The sequence below is a fragment of the Natator depressus genome, chromosome 11 (assembly GCF_965152275.1).
Source record: "Natator depressus isolate rNatDep1 chromosome 11, rNatDep2.hap1, whole genome shotgun sequence".
Taxonomy (NCBI): domain Eukaryota; kingdom Metazoa; phylum Chordata; order Testudines; family Cheloniidae; genus Natator; species Natator depressus.
This window is the reverse complement of record NC_134244.1, coordinates 14,266,454-14,286,291: the sequence shown is the minus strand read 5'-3', so window position 1 is coordinate 14,286,291 and position 19,838 is coordinate 14,266,454. Positions and strand designations below refer to the sequence as shown.

The 19,838-nt window shown below is 39.4% G+C and overlaps 1 long non-coding RNA gene across 1 annotated transcript in view; it reads left to right on the top strand.

The window, feature by feature from the left end:
- Positions 1-19,838, top strand: part of LOC141995553 (uncharacterized) — a 185,861-nt gene that overhangs the window by 100,438 nt on the left and 65,585 nt on the right. Inside the window, exon 2 of the long non-coding RNA XR_012641351.1 lies at positions 3,371-3,495. This is a non-coding gene — a long non-coding RNA (uncharacterized LOC141995553). The remainder of the gene's footprint in view (positions 1-3,370; positions 3,496-19,838) is intronic.

Below are 19,838 nucleotides of genomic sequence, written 5' to 3'. Positions count from 1 at the left end.
TGAAACAGTAACACAAAAAATGAAGTAATATGCAATCAGAACGGTGTAGATATTATATCCTAAGATGAATAGAAAGAGAGAGAGAGCATATGAATGTTCTAAGGAAATCTGTTTAAATAGACTAATAGAAAGAAACACACTTTAAATAAACCTTACATTTTTCCTACATAGTGTGAAAGTTAATAGTGCCAACATCATCGTTAGAGCTAGTATGAATATATTTAATATATAGAAGTCTATACAGTTTCCAAGCTGGAAGTTATATCTTGCACCACGAGATGTGTAAATATATTTTTATCAATAGATCACAAGTATTCATTGCAAATATGTTGAAACAGTCCTAGCAAAATTTATGAATGTATCACCTCGAGTGTAGTAAAATAAAACATTTACCTTTGTGTCTCTTCATGAAATTGACAAAATAATGGGAGGCACTTTTTTCAGAGTTTCATGAGAATTTTTAGTTTAGCCGAATCGAGTTGGGAAATGTGCTATAGAAGCTATTCACTACCATTAACAAAATGGCTTTTTGAAGCTATATAGAGCTTCTGTATAATTATAAGACTAGACGATACAGTGCATTTTTAGGCAGAATCATTTAACTACATGTCTGAACACGAAAGCATGCCATTTGCATTGGGATTTGTGGTTATTTTAAGATAAAACACAGCATCTTTTACAAAGATGATTTAATTTGCTGCCTCTATAATACATTAATTTTATCCATCATTTTTAATACTATGGGGCACAAACCTAGAAATATAGTAAGAATAAAGTAAATGACATGTATATGGAGCTGTACATCAAAGTTTGGAATATCTATACTTAATGGAAACATATATACCATGCTATAGAATGAATTATTACTGTATAACTCACCATTCATAGAAATATCCAGGCATAGAAGTTAAAACGATGGAAATGTTACAGTCAGAAAGTGTGGAGGTTGGTGAAGTTAAAGAAGCAAAGGTATGAAGAGATATTAAAAGCATTATGGGAGCTGGTGAAGTCCTTCCTGGTTATGTCATCACAGGAAAGAGGGTTTCATCTGCCCAAACTGAAACTTTGAATCCTGACATCCTTGAATTTATGGAAATTTTTGATCCAGATCCAAATATTGTGATTTGCTCTTGTCTCTATCAAAATGGGTTCTTCAAGGCAACTGAACTATAACTCCCATGAGGCACCGTGGCAGCATTCCCAAATAAAAATATTTCAGTTTTGGGGTGTTTGTTTTTGGATAACTAAATCAAAATTTCAGCTTCATACCCCCCACCCAAGATCCTAACGCCCTCAAACTGTTCTGAACTTTTTGACTCAGGGCAATCCCTATTTCTTTTTGTAATAGATGGGAAATCAGTTGAGCAGAGGGAGGTCTGATGTAGATTGTGCCCACATAAAAAGTTTTCATACATCCAACCACTCACAATAGGTTCCTTTCAGATGTGTCCCAAAATCTTTCTGTTAGTCCTCATAGGTCTCCAAAGGAGGAGCTTGTCCCAGTAATGCTTAATGGGGGCACACCAGCATGGGTACAGTAGCTTCTGGCTCTTCTGGCATCTGAGAAAGACTAATTGCAAGAGAATAAGGACAGCTCACTGAAGAAGCTGGATCATGCCCTCAGTCAAGTGCTGGTGAACCTCTTGAAATGTCATGATGTAGGCAGAGCACCTTTGTTTTATGTAGGTTGATTGAGTTCAGTCACCACAGTGCTGAGCATGGTTTAAGAACCTAGATGTCGGAAAGATCTAGCTGCCCAGCTCTGCTATCTAGATATTTAAAATGTATTCTGATGTGCAAGTAGGGATAATGTTTCTGTGGAACTCTCACAACAGCTGGCATGAGGGAAATACTTTGTTTTCCTCTATCATATATGATCACAAGACAGTTTAATGCATTCATACCACGAGGGCTTGTATTCAGCACTCCCAGCTTAAAAAGGGGCTGCAATTCTGTGTCAATAATAATATTTCACATTTTAGAGACAGTAACTCTTCTTCACAACATACCTGTGCATTGGCTATTATCCCCATGCTACAAGAATGAAGAAACTGAGGCAGGAAGGTGAAATAACTGGGCTTAGGCCACAGTGGGAATCCATGCAAGGGTCACTAGGGGAGCCCGATATCCTGCAACCTACGCCTGTGCACAGAACAGTAGATCACGCCTCTCTATTCGGTGCTATTATGTAGCAACCTTATTTACTATCATATATTTGCCTTGTTTATCTCAGACTCATTAGGTATGAATAATTAAAGTTATCTCCTTTTCTCTGCAGTGCAAAAGCCAATGACAAAAATAGATGGATATTAGGTCAACTGTTTAAGAACAATCTCATCTCTGGATGTAAAAACAGTTCTTATGTCCCGATAGCATAAAGTTAACCAGGTTTTTGTTCAGCAAACATTATAGACATAAGCGCCAACCCTCTGGGTGTTCTGGGGCTGGAGCACCCATGGAAAAAAATAGCGCATGCTCAGCACCCACCGGCAGCCCTGCGGATCAGCTCTGCCTCCAGCCCTCCTGCCGGCTGGTGTGCCCTGCCGATCAGCTCCTCCCTCTCCCTCCCAGTGCCTCCCACCTGCCACAATCAGCTGTTCAGCAATGTTCCGGAGGCTCTGGGGAGAGGAGTGGAGGCAGAAAGAGGCGGGGGGAGAGGTGTAACAGGGTGGAGTAGGGACAGGGCCTGGAGTGGGAGCAGGGGTTGAGCCCCCCTGGGAACTGGGGAAGTCGGCGCCTCTGATTGTAGGGGAGTTTTCCTGGCACTAAACAGAGAATAAGTTACTTGAGTTTAAGTCTGGCAATATGCCTTTCTCTACAGACCACCATGACACTAGGCTTTGAGCTACTAACGTTTATTGCTGTCAAATATTTTTCTTCACCTTCAGAGAGTGATTCTATAAACAGTGACAACTATGTTCTTCATAGCTTTAAGTATAAGAAATTATTTTTGAGAGTGACTAGGTGTCTAGAGTAGATTGTATGAGAAAGGCAGTTCCTCTAGCAGCACAATGCCACCAATTAGACTAGGAAACTGCCTCAGTTTCATACTGTTTTCCATATCACTCTGTATATAGTTCACTGAAAAGGAGTGTCTTTGTGCATTGAATGTTTTCCATGTGGCTTTGTTATCCAACTGATTTCTTACTCTAATACTGTATTTTCCCAAAGGAAAAAAATAAAAATATATGGTACCACAATAATTGATATAGGCAGAGATTTTGCTTCATTGTCATGTATTATGACTATATTTTCTCTGTGCATGCAACTTATTCTAATATTAGAGTTTAAAAAGGAAGGAAAGAAAGAGATAGGGAGAAGACAATTGTCTATTTTAACCATTTTCGTACTTCCTTATTTTCCTCCATAGATTCAAAGCCTAGAAACCAAGATGGAAACCCACCAAGGTCACCTGAATGGCAGTATGGATAACAGCTAGACCCCCAGAAATGGATATTCCACTAACTTCAAAGGAATATTGAGAATCTGTACCAGGTATGTTCAGCACCACATAAGGGACACACCAGCTCAGTGCACCTGGTAAATTCCACATCACTGAAATTGTCAAAGGGCTGGGTCAACCAGAAAGACTGATAACTTCATGTGGGACTTTTTTGTAAAATTTGAACAGAACGTCTGTGGGAGCAGTTATAATTTACCAAATGGATTTTTGGAAGGACTGACAGTACTGGTTTATATTAGAAAGAAGTCTTAGTCACAAAATTCAGACATGGATCTGGATCCAAGTGTCTCCCAAGTTCAGGAGTGTTTAGGATGTAGGATTTGGTGTGGGTCCATCTCTGGTTAAAGCTAGGTATGATTCAGGCTTCTCTGTACAACCAATCCTCTCTCTTGACTTTCAGCATCTTTAACATTCCTGTACTGTAGTTCTCCTGAAGTGTGTGTGACAAATTGTTTGGAGGTTTAGTAATGACAAATGTCCACTAGAAATAGGCTAAAGCCATCAAACTCATTTTCACTTTTGCTCTAGATTTAAACTCAGATCTTCAAAACTGAGAAACCAGGTCATAAGCACAGTGCATAATCTACCCTTCCGCTAAGAGTGGAGAAGAATGCAGATTTGTACAGCATACATATATATTGTATATGACTCTATTTGATACCAAGATAGCTGGCTGGAAAACTGAAATATTTTTACATGAAAGTTATTGTAACATTTTTTTCCCATTTTCTTTTTACAAAATATTCTGAATTCTCTTCTTATCTCAAGAAGTGAATAAATCTGAAACACGAGCTGTCAATCCTAACCAACTACTTTTGCATTTAAAGAAAGAAAGAAAAAATTTTGCAGGTACATTTACTACTCGTGAACATTGCCAGATTAACAAACATAGAGGGAAGGACATTGTCTGTTTACTCCCAAAACAGATTTAACACTAGCAGTAGTATTGCAACTCTCCCTGCAGGGCATAACGGAGTCTGAAGGAGTTCAGCCCAGGGGCAAATGGGTATTACTGTCTCCAGTCCCGTTCACTCTTAGGCCTCTCTGCCGATATTGCTGGTGCCTAATTTGGTTGTGGTTTTTGTAACCTGGAAACCTGTCTGCTAAGAATTGGAGGCAGAACACCATGTAGACTGTGAATTTCACATGAGCCACAGAACAGTCATCATAAAGTAATATGACAGACCTGGAATAGATTCAAACCAACAACCAAGAAGCAAACAGTTCCATTATCTGATTAACTATTCTTTGAGTCATCCAATCCAGTGGACAGCCTCTTTCTACATTTTCCCCCCTGTGTAATAAAGAACAGCAAGAAAACCCCAGATCCAAATATTCTTGAATTTTCAGTTGTTCAGAATCTAGATCTAGATCTGAATTTTTCAGTTCAGTCCCACCCTTTCTGTAAGAAATACTATTTGAGAGATCATAACAACATTAATTTAAAAATCGTGCTACTTGTTTTCAGTATATTTCAGTCCAGGAAACACACATTTCCATCTGTTTGACTTGAATTAATTGGTTGTATGATGAGCAAAAGCTACCCATGTAGCCTTTAGCAGCAGTTTATAGATAGTTGGGGATTGTTTGAGATTATTTGCTTTGTGTGAAAGAAATTAAGCTGAAAGACTTCATTGCAGAATATATTGTTGTTGTTTATTATGAGCTAAAGAAGATCTTGGAAATTGTTCCTCACACATTAACCTTCTTAAGATGTTTAACTTGCAAAGTCATGTTATATATGTGACTCTTGGTGTGGATTAAGAATTTGAGGAACAATAATATTAAAATAAGGACAAATAAATATGGCAACGGGGATTCCATGTAGGACACATGTGTGAGACCTCTAGTGTGGAACAGGCATCTCATGACCATTAGAGATCTTAGAATATGAGACCATTTCTCTCACAGGTTCCAGCCTGTCTGATTGTGTTACCACCCAGAAGAATGAAATGCTATGTTTATTCACAGAATAGCTATGTCATGGGGTAGGTCTACACTTCAAGCTTGATGTAATTCCCAGTTTGAGGAGACATACCCATGCCAGCTCTGATCAAGCTAGCTCACCAAAAAGGAAGTGCAGCCATTGCAGTGCAAGTAGTGTCAAGTATCAAGTATGGTGCCTAGTGTCTCCGACGAATACATATTCAGGGTATCTAGCACCACCTGCAGCCAGGGCAGCTACATTCTGTTTTTAGTGAGCTGACTCAGTCAGAGCTAGTGCGGATATGTCTCCGCAAGTTGGGAATTTCATCCCCACCTTGAAGTGTAGACATACCCACAGGCAGCAGCCTGGAACATTTCCCCACAAATCCCCACCAAAGATTTTAACCCTGATTTGGAAGCACTGCCTCTTAGGTTGATTGGTTCAGTGAGTGTATATCCCTGTTCAGACCATGGCCTCTCTTCTTTGCAGCCTCAGCAGCTTGTTGTGTAGTTCCAGCTGTGATGTAGACACTGGATGCTGAATTTAGACCATGAAGTCATTTCCTATAGGCCATCAAGCAGACATCAGATGGCAACAAGAGCTGGTCAGAAAATGGGGATGGGAAAATGTGAACATTTGTTTTAGAGCTGATCAAAGCCCACAAGAAAAAAAATACATTCGTGAAAATTGTGTTGACCATTTTTCCTGATTTTTTTATCAAAATTTGGCCTATCTGAGCAATGAACTCCATTACCTGCAAATGAATGCTGAGTCTGGCAAGAGGGACCCCGTGCCCAGAAGTGAAGATGACAGGAACGCATGACCTATTTTCTGGGAAAGGAGGAAGATGTTTTCTATACATTAATTCCACCCTCCCCATATCAGTGTATATTAGGTCCTGTTGCCTGTGGGGGAGGCAGCTAACAATGGAGCGGAGAGACTCATTCATAATGAATAAATGGTCTGACTAATTTAACTTGTTTTTCTGCTCATGCTTATTCCATGAACAGATCACCAGTTCCTCAGCTTTATTCATTATTTTGATTTATCCTGCAGGTTTGGTGTTGGCTTTTTTTTTTTTTTTTTTAATTCTCTTCAAATTTCGTTTACTCTGTGGCTTGATTGTGAACTGCTTGCTGAGAGTTCGAAAATGGAGCTGGGTTCTAGCTCAGGTTATGACTGGTCAGATTACTCAGGGATACTAGCACGACCGAAAGGAAAACAAGTGCTGAGTGAATATTAGTGTGCGTATTTTTTTGCTGTATCCAGAGATTTTAATGCCAAAACGGACATTAGATCATCTAGACTGATGTCCTGGAGAACATAGGCCATAGAATTTCATCCAGATACTCCTGTATTGAGCCCAATAATTTGCCCAAAGCATATCTAAATCAATCGATATCATATCTGTCCAGCTCTGGCTAACAACGTATGTGGAGAGCATATGTGGGATGACATCACCTGGGGAAGCACTAGGCTTTAGCCCTCACTAAAAATATAGTGGGGGAAAAGAGAAACCAAGGAGAATGTTTAAGGCTGGGTTAGGACAAGATCCTTAGGATCCAGACCCCCACAGTTAGAGGGGCCTAGATATCACAGTGAGTCAGAGGCAGAGCATCAGGTCGTGGTGCATTGTACAGCTGTGTGATACCAGCAGCTGCCTGCTGGGGTGGTCTGGGTTGTGCTGCTTCACTTGGCAAGAAGATCAAGGGCTCAGAAGTGGGGGGAAGACAAGAGTCCATCCTGGAGGGCTGGGAAGAAGATTATCTCCAGGGATGAGAGATGAAATTGGCCTAGGAAGGTTTAGTCTGAGAGTCTGTTTGGGGTAGGGGGGAGCCTTGCCTGGGAAGAAGACTCTCAAAGAAGGACAAAATTTGCAGTGAAGGGAAACTTTGGTGTCTTCTTCAAGTCCAATTTGGTTTTCGTCCTCCCCCGGCTTTCTTTTGGTTTTCATTTAGACTTTATTTCTTTAAAGTGCTTTCCCCAAAAGTTCTAGGTGCTTTTACAAATGATTTCAAGTACACAAAAACCAAGCATAGAAATCAATGTGCAACAAACCCAGACTAAAGTAACATCCTGCAAAACTCTAAGTAACCCACTCCCTCTGAACCTGTCACGTCACTAAAAACCCAAGAGGACAGATAAGCCCGCCCTATCCATTAATAATTCCAGGCACTTTTGAACCTAGGGGAGAGTGAATTCCAGACTCTTCATGGAAAACATCTGCTCTGGCGCTCCAGCCATTGAAATTACAGGTCCAGGACCCAGGTAAAGTGCCTGATGGATTATAACTGTGAGGGGGACCTCACAGAGGAGAGGAGCAGTGTCTCAGTTTGTCAGGTCCTAGTGAAGGCTTTTTGTCAAAACTAATACCTTAAATTTCACTTGGAAACTAATTAGAAGCCATTGCAGACTGCAGAACAGTGGTGTAATGTTCTCCCTGCATGAGGCACTGCTTAATAAGCATGCAGCTACATTCTGCAACCCTTCAAACCGCCTAAAGAGTGTAGCCCCATGTAACAGTACTTTTACAGTAAGCTGATCTCCAGGCTTTGGAACCGTGGATAGTTGTTGCAAAGTCCTTACCTGTTAAAGAAGGTTGCACTCTTCTTGCCAAGCTCTGATGGAAATAAAATGTGCTCTTGGCCACAGCTGCTATCTGAGAATCCAAGAACAGGCAAGACCCTCCCCCAAACCTCAAGCCTGAATAACAAGCAGCAGGTGTACTCAGTCCAGGATGATATAAACTATGCTACAACTTCTGTTTTTAATCCGGTCCATCCAGCTTTGCTTGGCTGCTCCTTAACTAGCTATTGCTCCTCCCAGCCCCAACCTCAGCCAGACACTGGACCAGCATTTCAGTTGGATGATTTACTCCTGTGTCTAATTGAGATTAGGTGTCCACTGGGTCACGCAAGATGGATAAATAGGACTGAAAGCTACTCTAAATTAAACTGTCCGTTAACAGCAGCTGGGTATTGGAACCCATAGCTATGCCCTGGTGGCCAGGAGCTGTGACACCCGATTTGGGGCAGCTTTGTCCCAGTGTACTTGGGCGTCAACCCTGAGGACAACTGACATTGTTGCTCTCTGGGTCCTTAGCCAAATCATTTTACTCTCCACCATGCTATCGCTATCTCTTATATCATCTGTCTTACATCACTTACACCATCCCTTCTTTCTTTTTCCATATTGATATTTTTTCTCATGAAAAAAAAAGTTGTTCTTTTCTATTTTAATTTAGCTTTCCCCAGCTTATAAATCAGGTGCCATTGTACAAGGGCAAAAGGAAGGGCAGAATGAATCACAAACATCTAACACAGGGGTGGACGCACTCTACATTTTCCATCAACATTTGATTTAAAATGAGTGATTGGCTGCATATGACTTAGGGCTTGCCCTCTCTGTCTGTATGTGCCTTATATTCTACCAGAAGCTGGGGAGAGAGAATAGTTAGGGCGTCATCTCATAAAAATTCTGAATTAAAATATATATTTAAAGATTTCAAGACAAATATTTTAGTTTTAAAATTTTATTTTGGAGGAAGCAGCTGAAGATTGCTATGCAATTGTTTAGCCATGTCTAATTCGGCAGTATATTAGAAAGACTTTCAGCTTAGTATGCTTGAGTCTATTGTAAATACTCAAACATTCCAGTCAACCAGACTGATAAAAACAATTTAACGGGGCTATTGGCAAGAGTGATCTCACATTTGCTAAAAGTCATGTCTATGTTCATGCATGCAAAGCAGCATATTTTCACTTACTAATCTGATTGATCGGTAAAATTCTTAATGCAAAACAAAACAACGGCTGTACATTCAGAATATTAGATTGTTCTTGATTACTTTTTAGTAGACACAAGAGTGTTTTAAAATTCTTATGATATTTTAGGAGAGCTCTCACAAGTTTTCCCTGTATCCAAATTTAAAGAATGGTCAGTTGTGATTACAAAATGAATCTTTAAGGGTTTCATAAGGTAAAAATAAATTGAGGTCTTAGGGTGTTTTTCTGACTGAAATAAAGTGCTATGTTACTGGGAAATACTGTAAATTAGTGAAAGTCAAAGAGGCATTTAGAGCTGTGAATTTTTTTTCAAAGTCATAATTAAGGTATGTTAAGGGTGTTAAAAAACTTAATCTCAGAGTAGCTATAAGATCCTTGATTGTTCGTTTGTTCATTTTTACAAGGCTTTCATCCTATTTGTTCATATTGTGTTCTATCTTTTCCCCTTTAAGTATGCTCGTTAGTGATATTGGATAAATCCTGTCTTGTGCATCTGTGTGATAATAAGATGGGCGTAATGTTTTTGATACTATGTAATGTTTCTAGTTGTATGGACAACCTGTAACCTAAGAAATACTTTTAAGCAAAGAGAGACTCAGCAAGCTGGTGAACTTTACACATGGAATGAACTGCATCTCAACAAATAAAAAACATTTCTCCAAAGATCTAGCTGCCTATACATTCAGTTAAGCAGAAGCTGTAAGAGTATCTGTAATAGTGCCATCTGATGATTCCCAGTAGTATTGCATCACTCTTCCTGTAAACGTTGTATCATTGTCAACATGGGTTTAGCTGTATACTGTTTTTAGCAACATTGGGGCTCTAATGTAGATAGGCTCTCATCTCTGGAAACCATTTTTACCATTGTGTCAAACATATTTTTGGCAAGACTAATTAACAGAGAGCAGAATACAGCTGCTGGAGCTACAGAGTCATCTACACTTGGGCTCCCAATGTTGCTAACACTGGTGCATTGGATAGGTAGTCGTATTGGTAGGAAAAAATTATAAAAAATAGTCTAATGTAGAAAGTCTACAGAAGAAAAAGAAAAATGATCAAGTTATCGATATAAACTTAATATGTACTGACTACCCAATATTCACTACTATATTTATATATAAAATTATAATTGTTATACTATAATAATCATCGTTTGCGAAAACAACATTTGTCAAAAGATTGCTACTTATGTTCAAGCAAATGATGAATTCTATTATACTAAATGTTCATAGATTTAGTCTGCCAGTTGCTTTTGCAACATGAATACCTTGGGTAAAGTTATGGACTTTAAACATAATATGTCTTGGCTATGTGAGTTCTGGTGTGTTCAGATGTATTGTGAAGTTCTGATGAACAAAACTTTCTGGTGGTATGGGTCTCCTGCACCCTGATTTGTACCAATAAGCATTTCTCAGTCTGTCCGGTATCTGTTTTCTGTTTGCCCATTTGATGGTGAAAGGTTGTGTAATAAAAATCATATGTAGGTCCTAGGTATTGTGTCAGTATCCAAAGATGCCATTGTATTTCCAAAATACTCTGGAAGTTTTTGTGTTTTTCAATCTCTCCAGCTCAAAATAGTTAGTATAAAAGTATACTACAAGCATATTGTTTGCATTATCAGTGTGAAAGAACCCACTGCTATCTTTTGTCATGGGCTAGATAGCAGGTAATAAAGGTTCATGGGATCCTTAGAATTTGAGGTGTGATACAATAGGCAAATTAGACTTTTTAGAAGGTTTTAAATTTGTATATTTGTACGAGGCTGAAGCTGTAGATTTCTGGCCCTGAACTTGTATAACTTAATTCCTGTATGTCCCAAATGAAGGTCTCTGTGTGCAGCTTGAAAGCTTGTCTCTTCCACAACAGAAATTGGTCTAGTAAAAGATATTATCTCACCCTCCTTCTCTGTATGAATGAATGAATGTTGGTTTTGATCAATTTGATTATGGAACCAAAATTCTTTTTTTACCTTTCAAGCAGTTAGCTCCTTATGGAATGTCCAGAATGGCATCTAATGACAGACGCAATAGTGTTTTTCTTGGTCAACCAGCAATCATAGTTTCCAGCAACTGGAGATTGTGCTTAGTTACAACCCTAGTCTCTGTCACTGTGTTGTCTGATATAGGCAAACTGGACATGACTAAATGAACGTGTGCATCAGATAACTCCTCCATATTGCCATGCCCTGCCAGAAACAATTGGTGTAATATATCAATAACTAGTATATCATTTTCTGGTTGGTGTTTAACTACCATAGCCTATTTTTGCAGGTGCAACATCATTCTTTGTAACTTTGGTGGGTGGGGTTCGTTGTTTTTTTTTTAATGATTGCCTTTCCTGGCTTACCTTTTCTCCCATACACGTGATAATAGAAACACTCGCAGCCCTATACATGTGCTCGCACCTCTTTTACAGTATAGCTTATTTCTTTGCTTGAGAGAGTTGTACACGTAAACCAATGGCTTCCCTTTGAGCAATAACACAGCTCCAAGTTGTCGTTTGGAGGCACACACCTGACGTGTCACCTCTTTATATTGTAGTGTAATGTTAAGCACTGTGCCTGCACTGGCAAGTAACTGCGTCATTTTGGTGAAGGCAAACTCTTGGCTGGGATATTCCACTGAAATTCTTGAGTCTCTCTTTAGGAGCATCAAGACTTCTGACAATCTCCCATATCTTTTTTAGCTCAGCATGGTTCTTTGGTCGCCTCATATCAGTAATTGCTGTCACTTTTGCAGAGATGGCTTTGATATCCTCTGCTGAGTCAATTTCACCTAAATATTTCAGTTGCAGGTATGAAGCATTTGTTCTCTTTTTTTATGTGGTCCTTTTTACTCTGCCTCTGCAGCATGCCATGTAGATTACTATCATGGTCTTCCACTGTGGCTGCAACCTCACGAATCACAGTATAGATTTCATCCTCTTTCTTCTGAAGCACTTCTCTAGCTGAATGGACACTGAAGGGTCAGTGAGTGATTCAGTTCTTTCCTTGTGGCACCTTAGAGACTAACCAATTTATTTGAGCATGAGCTTTCGTGAGCTACAGCTCACTTCATCGGATGCATCCGAAGAAGTGAGCTGTAGCTCACGAAAGCTCATGCTCAAATAAATTGGTTAGTCTCTAAGGTGCCACAAGTCCTCCTTTTCTTTTTGCGAATACAGACTAACACGGCTGTTACTCTGAAACCAGTTCTTTCCTTGTGGAGTATTAACGTTGGTCAGTATTGCTCTTTCTTTGATCAGTTTTATCGTTCAGTACCCAGCTGTGGCATGGAAGACACTGAAAAACTGAACATCAGCCAGTTTACTCATCGCGTCATCACATGTAGGTATCTGGCAATGCTCTCGCTGGATTGCCTTGTTGAGTTCTCATGGATTTGTGCATAGACTCAGCTGTCTTTTGTGTGGTTTTTCCGCTGTCCCCTTGGACTTCCCCACTCCAGCTACTTCGTCAATTATCCCTAAATTTTCCATACTCAAAATCTATTTAGCTCATTGACATCACATTACATCTGAGATTTCTTTGGGAGGGGGAGGCTGAGGGGAGGACATGTACTATATGATCTACAATGGTATCCATTTTTAATCTTGTATTTCTCAGGAAACTGCCTTAACCCATGCAGTACATTAATATGCTCTTTAATTACATCATCTGGTTCAGCAGGTATTAATGGTACTGTAAGTGGGATGTTCGATTATACCAATTTGATCAAATTAAGATACGAGCATAATCTGATACCAAGCATTAGTGGGGCTTCTGTATATGAAATGTAAAATTGTAGACATTTTGCATGCTCATTGTGCTAACATATTCTGTTGCTTGTACCTTGAACATCCAATGGCTTGCCTCTCTAATGAAACAGTTGTGTTGGGATGGCGTTAGAGATCTTTAATCGATCAGGTGCTTTGGGGGGTGTTGCATTGACTTGTGCACAAGTCTCGGGTTTGAAATTAACCTGGCAACACTTCTCCCCAGTAGTAACCTCCCCGGTAGTAACCCTTGTGGTCCCTTCTAACCCTGTAGTTCTGTGATTCTAGCCCATGGTCCAGTTTGGCAGCTGCAACTGACCTATTGTTGTGCTACTCTTGTTTGCGCATGGGTAAAAAATCATCCATGGCTGCTCACCTGTCCCCAGTAGATTATTTTGAATTTGCTCAGATTTGCATACTTTATCTTTTTTTAAAAAAAAAAAAAATTTCTGACTCATCTGTAATTTTGCTAGGGATTTATCTGGCTTCGGTGCTCCCCCTACTTTTGCGAGAGGCTCGCCCCTTATCCATAGGCTTGTCGTCTGCCTGCTTGTGTGCATGAGATATTTATCTATTTTCGTCGTTTCCTAAAGGCCTCCATACACTACCTTCTCCTTAAATGTTGATTTTAGCTGGACTTTTGCCAATTCAAGGGTTCTAGCAAAAGCATATTGCTTTATTTAAATCAAGCTCAGTTGCTCAAATATGATCCAATTCCTAATCGTTTCATCCATTTCAGTAAACGCAAAATCCTTAGGCAACAACTCTTCAGTTCTATACTAAATAAATGATTTGATTAGTCAGAGAGATTCAAGCAGTGAACATCTTTGCTGCTGTTATGCGGAAGAATTAGCAAGACAGCATTTCTCCAAGATCTAGCTGGCCATACATTCATTTAGACAGAACTTGAAAGACAATATGTAACAGCACATCTAGTGGCTCCTAATAATATTACGTTGGAGACAGAGAACAGAGAGACTCTCTCCTTCCTGCCCCCACTGAGTGCAGCAGGGCAGGCTCTCTTCATAGTGCCCAAAGTACTGCAAAAAAGAGGTCTCGACTATGACACCATTCTAAACGACGTGCCCAAGCTTCAAGTTCTGCAAAATAAGAGGTGTGTCCTCCCCTCCCGCTCTTGCCCACCCAGCACTGACTAGCATCTGTGTCACAGTCAGTGCTAGCAGGTGGCAGGTAGGAGTGCACTTTGCTGCTCTTACCCCAGTGAATAAAAGCAAGGTGCCCCCCACACACAGTGCCATGCATAGCATGCCCAACACCCCCCACCACATGATGCCCAACACCCGAAGGGCTCTTGTCACAAACATGCTGGCCTGCATCTCAGTTCCTTCTTGCTGTGCCAATCTGGACAGGTCTGCCATGTCATCTTCGTTGCAAACCATGTCTGCCAAAAGTTCCTGTGTTCATACAGGTATTGCTAATAAAATAATAATAATAATACTAATAATAAGTAATCGCACAATGTTGCTTAAAGACAGAAGAAGAGGACTCTGGAGCTGACCCTGTTGTTTGATGTGTTTTGCATAAATGAACCTGGTAGAAATAAACAACAAATTAGGAAAAGGGAGGGGAAGAAATACCACGTTTTATTTTAAAATTAAAATAGTTATAGTTTCTAAAATGAACCAGAGAACTCCTAGTTTGGGAGCTGCTAATGATTCAGGTGTTCCCCAAAGATCTTTTCCCCCTCCTTCTGAAAGAGGACCATAAAGCATTTTACTAAAGTAGCTGTACAATAACGAAGCACCCAATGCCACTGTAAGAACGGATCCAATAGCCCTAGTCAAGCTACAGGCCTTGCCAGTACCTATGAATGAAACTGTCCCTGCGAATTGAAAGGGTAAGGCTGTATATTTAGGAGGCTCAAAAGGGAGTTAAAATAAAACAGCAGAGTCTAGCAGGAAAAGCAAGCCAGACATGTCATCAACAGGCTAACTACACAGCTGATCCGGAGCTGATCCAAAGCCATCCTTTAGTCCACACAATTGCTTGTGCATTGTACAAAGGAGCCAGAAGCTCCTGTTGAAATTGCATCTTCCACAGCTTGCCATCTAGAGCACACTCTATCCCAAAAAAGGAACAGAATGACTGTGTTGTTCTTGGGGAAATGCCACCCTTTGTATTAAATTAGCTGAAGAAAGCATTAGAACTGTGTGTTTTGGATGAGCGTGTTTTCAAGCCCATCCTCCCGACAGAAAATATTTGCTTCACCACACTTTCAGGCAGATGCACACAGGCAGGCAGGGCACACACACCTGTAAATAAGGGGAGAGCCTGTGGCAAACATGAGTCATGTTGTCCTTGCAGGTGCCAGGAATAGAATGGAATTATTGTCTTAGCGAGAGAGAGAGAATGTAGCTAAGACTCTGTGTGTGTGTGTGTGTGTGTGTGCGTGTGTAATATAGGGAAATTGAGATGCAGAAAGGTAAAGTGACTTGCCCAAGGTCACACTCGAATTCAGGGGCAGGAGACCCCAACTCCCAGTCTTCTACCATAGCCACTGGACCTTACTGCCTCATCTTTCTTCTCTATCGGACTTCTCACCATGGTATCTAAGTGCCAGACCACAACTAAATTTATCAGGGAGCATGCCCAAATGGGGTTAGTGTCTCACAGTCTCCTCCAGTTCCTGTGTTAATTATTCTAACTCATTACAGCAAGGTCAAATGTGTTTACTCTTCCTTCACTTCATTCTCGGGAACAGTACTGCAGAGCAATAATCTGTATCTTGCGCCTAAAATGTGCCTCCCAACTAAATCATATACACCACAGCTCAATGACAGGGTCATAATACGCTCTAGCAAACTAGCTTATTATTACCAGGTTATTTTTGCTTGTTTTTTGTTTTGTTTATATAAAATTAGATTCATTTAACAATATATGTGGAGACCAGGATGTTACAGTCTGCAGTTCCTTTTTTTCACCCCCTTTTAACCTGCTTAGTTTTAAATCATGTAAAACCAAAATATGAGGCCCGAACCCTCCATTGGAGTAAACTGACATATCTGCACTGAAGACATGGAAACTACATTAATTTACATCAGTCTTGGATCTGGCCCATGAATTTTAAATTGACAGATTTCCACATGCAAAAATCAGATTGATGCAATATCATGTTTACAGTATCGTAAAGGGGATTTTTTTACACAAATTTATCTCAACTCCTCTTTATCGTATTTACTTATTTTTTTTCCAGGCTGAAAATATTCACTGCTGCAAATTCAGTATCCAATATGTACAGAACTCCTACCACCACTGTTCTTAGCGTACACACAATTTTATAAAATATCACTTTATCAGCTCTGTGACCTGCTTTAGCAGTTATTGTAACTCAGTAAGGGCATTGCATTGATACAAGACTGCACTTGGCTTTCCTGTGTTTTACAGTTGCTGGATCTCCAGTTAATTCTCTTAGTGTGAGCAAAATGGTAATTCTCAGATTGTAATTCTCAGAAATAACACTATTAAATTTTAATTATCTGTGTTGAAGCAATAATAAAATGTTGATGAAGTGATGAGAATTTTGCTGAAAGATATTAATGAATATAAGAAACTGAAAAAAGCATGAATGAACAAAACAAATCCTAATGGCAAATCTCCATTGCTATTCAGGTATATATTGCGATGGGATTATTTTTGTGTTATTTTGTATTCATTATATAGTTCCTGATGCTGTAGATATTGAAATGAATGCTAAAATTTTCATTGACATCAGTGGAAGTAGGATTACGCCTGTACAGCTTGAATGAGCATTACCTTATAAATGATAAGGGCTTTTTAAAAATAGTTCCTCAATTTAAACTGATTTTTAGAAAAACTCAGTTCTGTTTTTCCATTCAACAAATGTAAGCTAGAAACCCTTTTAGAAATATTGGAAATATCATGGCTCACACCATTGCCAGTAAACTGAAATTCTCTGTGTCTAAGCCAAACATTTAATTTTGAAAATAAAATATTTTTATGACGTAGATCTTTACTTGGAAAAGTATCATACAATCAAAACGCATCTGGGTATTTGTGAAAATGAACACTTTTTCAGGCTTGCAACGTGTTGTGAAGTAGGAGTGTTAATTTAAGAGAAACCCAGAAGGAAGTAAGGAAGTACTTGTGTTTTATTTCACATGCTGTTGATTATGACAAGCCTGCAGTTCCGTTAATTTTATAAGTGGGGGGACAGACAGACAGAAGCAATGGATGGATAGGTGGCTAGATTAAAAAGTAGAAATTGGGTTCTCCCTGATAGATGTATAGAAAATAAGAATCAGAATTTAAACAATTCAAGACAGGCTAAACATGTCTTTGCCAAATACAGTTTTCTACTAGTAACTCTATTCTGTCAGAACAAGTTTGACAGGTCAAGTTTTTCCTCCGCTTTCTCAGAGAAATAGGATTGCTGAATCCAATGGGAACTTTGTATGAGTAAGATGAAGTAGGATTTGGTCTGGTATGTATAATTGTCTTGTAATTGCTACATAGAGATTTCATAATCGACATGTATGTCACTTGTGCCTAATTCAGTGGTTGCAAGGAATTTCTGCTGTAACCCCTATCAGTTAAAGATTTTCTGTGCTGTCCATTCTATCTGATGAGAAGAGAGCAACTTAGAGAGGGGGCTTTTTATTTTTACATTCGGCCCAGTATCTTTGGGTGGATGTGTGTGAACTCCTCAGGTGGAAATGAGTGAGGGAACAAGGCCGCTCATGGAATGAGCATTCATCTCATTGAGCACTTTGAAAACAGTGTGGCCCTGCTACCTCTTTCTCTCTCATAGAGATTAGAGTATTTACAAAGTAATACAAGTTGAGGCATGTTCATAGACTTCCTTTGTATGTTAACTTAGCATTTATTGATCATTTGGGAGCAGAATAAATGCTAATCATTAAGTTTTATATTACTATTTCTATTACTCAAAGCCTTCTAACCGGTGCTCAGTTAAAAGATGTCGCCTACGTAAATGAAAGGTAATTCCACATTAAAAAGACATTTTCTGAAGCATTTTTATTCAGTTACATTTCTGCTGACTTAAAGGACATCGAACAGCGCTAATACAGCAGAGTAGCACTTTGGAATGTAAATATGGATATTAGTTCACGATAGTATTTCTCTGCAGTAGATTTCAGAAATACGTACTCTATGTACTGGTTATGGTATTTGAAACTCAAGGCTTACGCGGAGAACGGGGGGGGGGGTGGAAGGGAACCATCTCATATGAACAAAACATTTTCTGTGAAAGACTTAAATTCCTTTTGGTTTCCATGTGCAATACAGTCAGCATTTTTGAGTCTTCACTGATGTTCTCACACAAGCAAAGTGACGCTTGGAAATACACCATTACAACTTAATATATCCAGAATGTAATTTGTACTTAACAGAAAGATATTTAGGACCATTTGCCTCAGCCATAAGACTTTCAGCTGCACAGTGGGAGGTAGTGCTTCAATGAAACCTTTGTTTTTAATCTTCTGATACAGTCACTGAGGCAGTTGGCTGGCTTTAAAATTACATCAGTCTTCTTTATAAGCTGGGGCTTGCACACATTACTTTGGGGCACCTACCCAATCATATCATTTCATGTGCGGAACTACCATGAATTATCTCTGGTTTATCTTTGTCCAGGAAGCACAGAACTAAATGTTTAAAGTGAAAAAGGAAAGTTAAAAAAAAAAAAAAATCTTGGAACCCTCATTTCAATCTCATTGTACAGTGCAGAACAATTAAATAATGTTTACTTTGTTTCTGCTTTCTAAAATTAGATTATGATTCCCTGAGTAAGTACGATGATATTGAACTTGGACAACCAGGGGTTTTAGTCACTTCAAAGCATTGCCCTATTTTGACTGAATATTGCTCGTCTGTTGAAAGACTGTGGAAAAGCAAGTCCTCGTGCACATTCATCTGTATAGCAAGTTGGGTGGTAGTCGGGACATAATATAAAACTGTTGCCTAGTGTTCCACTAAGCTCTGCCCTCTTCTGAAAAAATCCCTCATAATTCAGGCAACAGCTGGAAAGCTTAGCCTAATGGTCTGTGCTTAAATGTGGAAGGTCACAGGGTACTGATCTAAGGAGCTGAGAAGTCTTGCTCACCCGACTGTTGACACTTAGTAAACGGAGGAGGAGGGGCCTATGTGTGCATCTGAGAAAGCCATACCCAAGCAGCAAAAAGAATAGGAAGCTACTTCTATTCAAGATTTGCAGGGGTCCTGGAACCAGTAGGGAAAAGCAACAAGGCCCTTCACTGCCTCTAAGTTACCTTGTATTATAACAGGATTAAAGTACATTTAGCTTCTCTATTAGCATACTTTAGCCCCATTTAGGCTTACTTGATGTTTCCGATGGCCTTTGATCAGCCTTGCATGGTGCTGGTCAGTTTCAGGACACCGCAGTCAAAAAGCGAGACTGTGAAATTATCCTGATGTTGAATCTCACAGGAGATATTTCTGGCTGTTTAAATTCTCTCATCCCCAATATTCTGGGGCGGGGGGGGGGGTGCTCTTTCTTTCTTTTCTTTTCTTTTCTTTTCTTTTCTTTTTTCTTTTTTTTTCCTTAAGAAATAAATTTACAATTTACATTGTTTAAAAAAAAAAAGAGAGAGAGATTTAAAGGAAAAGGTGTCTTAGTGACCAATAATAATTAGTTCCTTATTTGAAATCAGAATGCTGGTTTATGTGCCTGTGTAGCAGCATCTACTCAAAATACTATAATTTCTACAGTGTCTGACTTTTTATTGCTTACATTTGCATATAAATTAAATCCATATTGTAGCTTTAAGGCAAGCTGGGCTTAGAATTCCGTGCAGCTTAGGGTTCTATTGTTTTACATCTACTTTCTATACTGCGGTTAAATGAAAAGGGAGGAGAAAGTAAAGGAAGGAGAAATTCAGCTTTGTAACCTTTT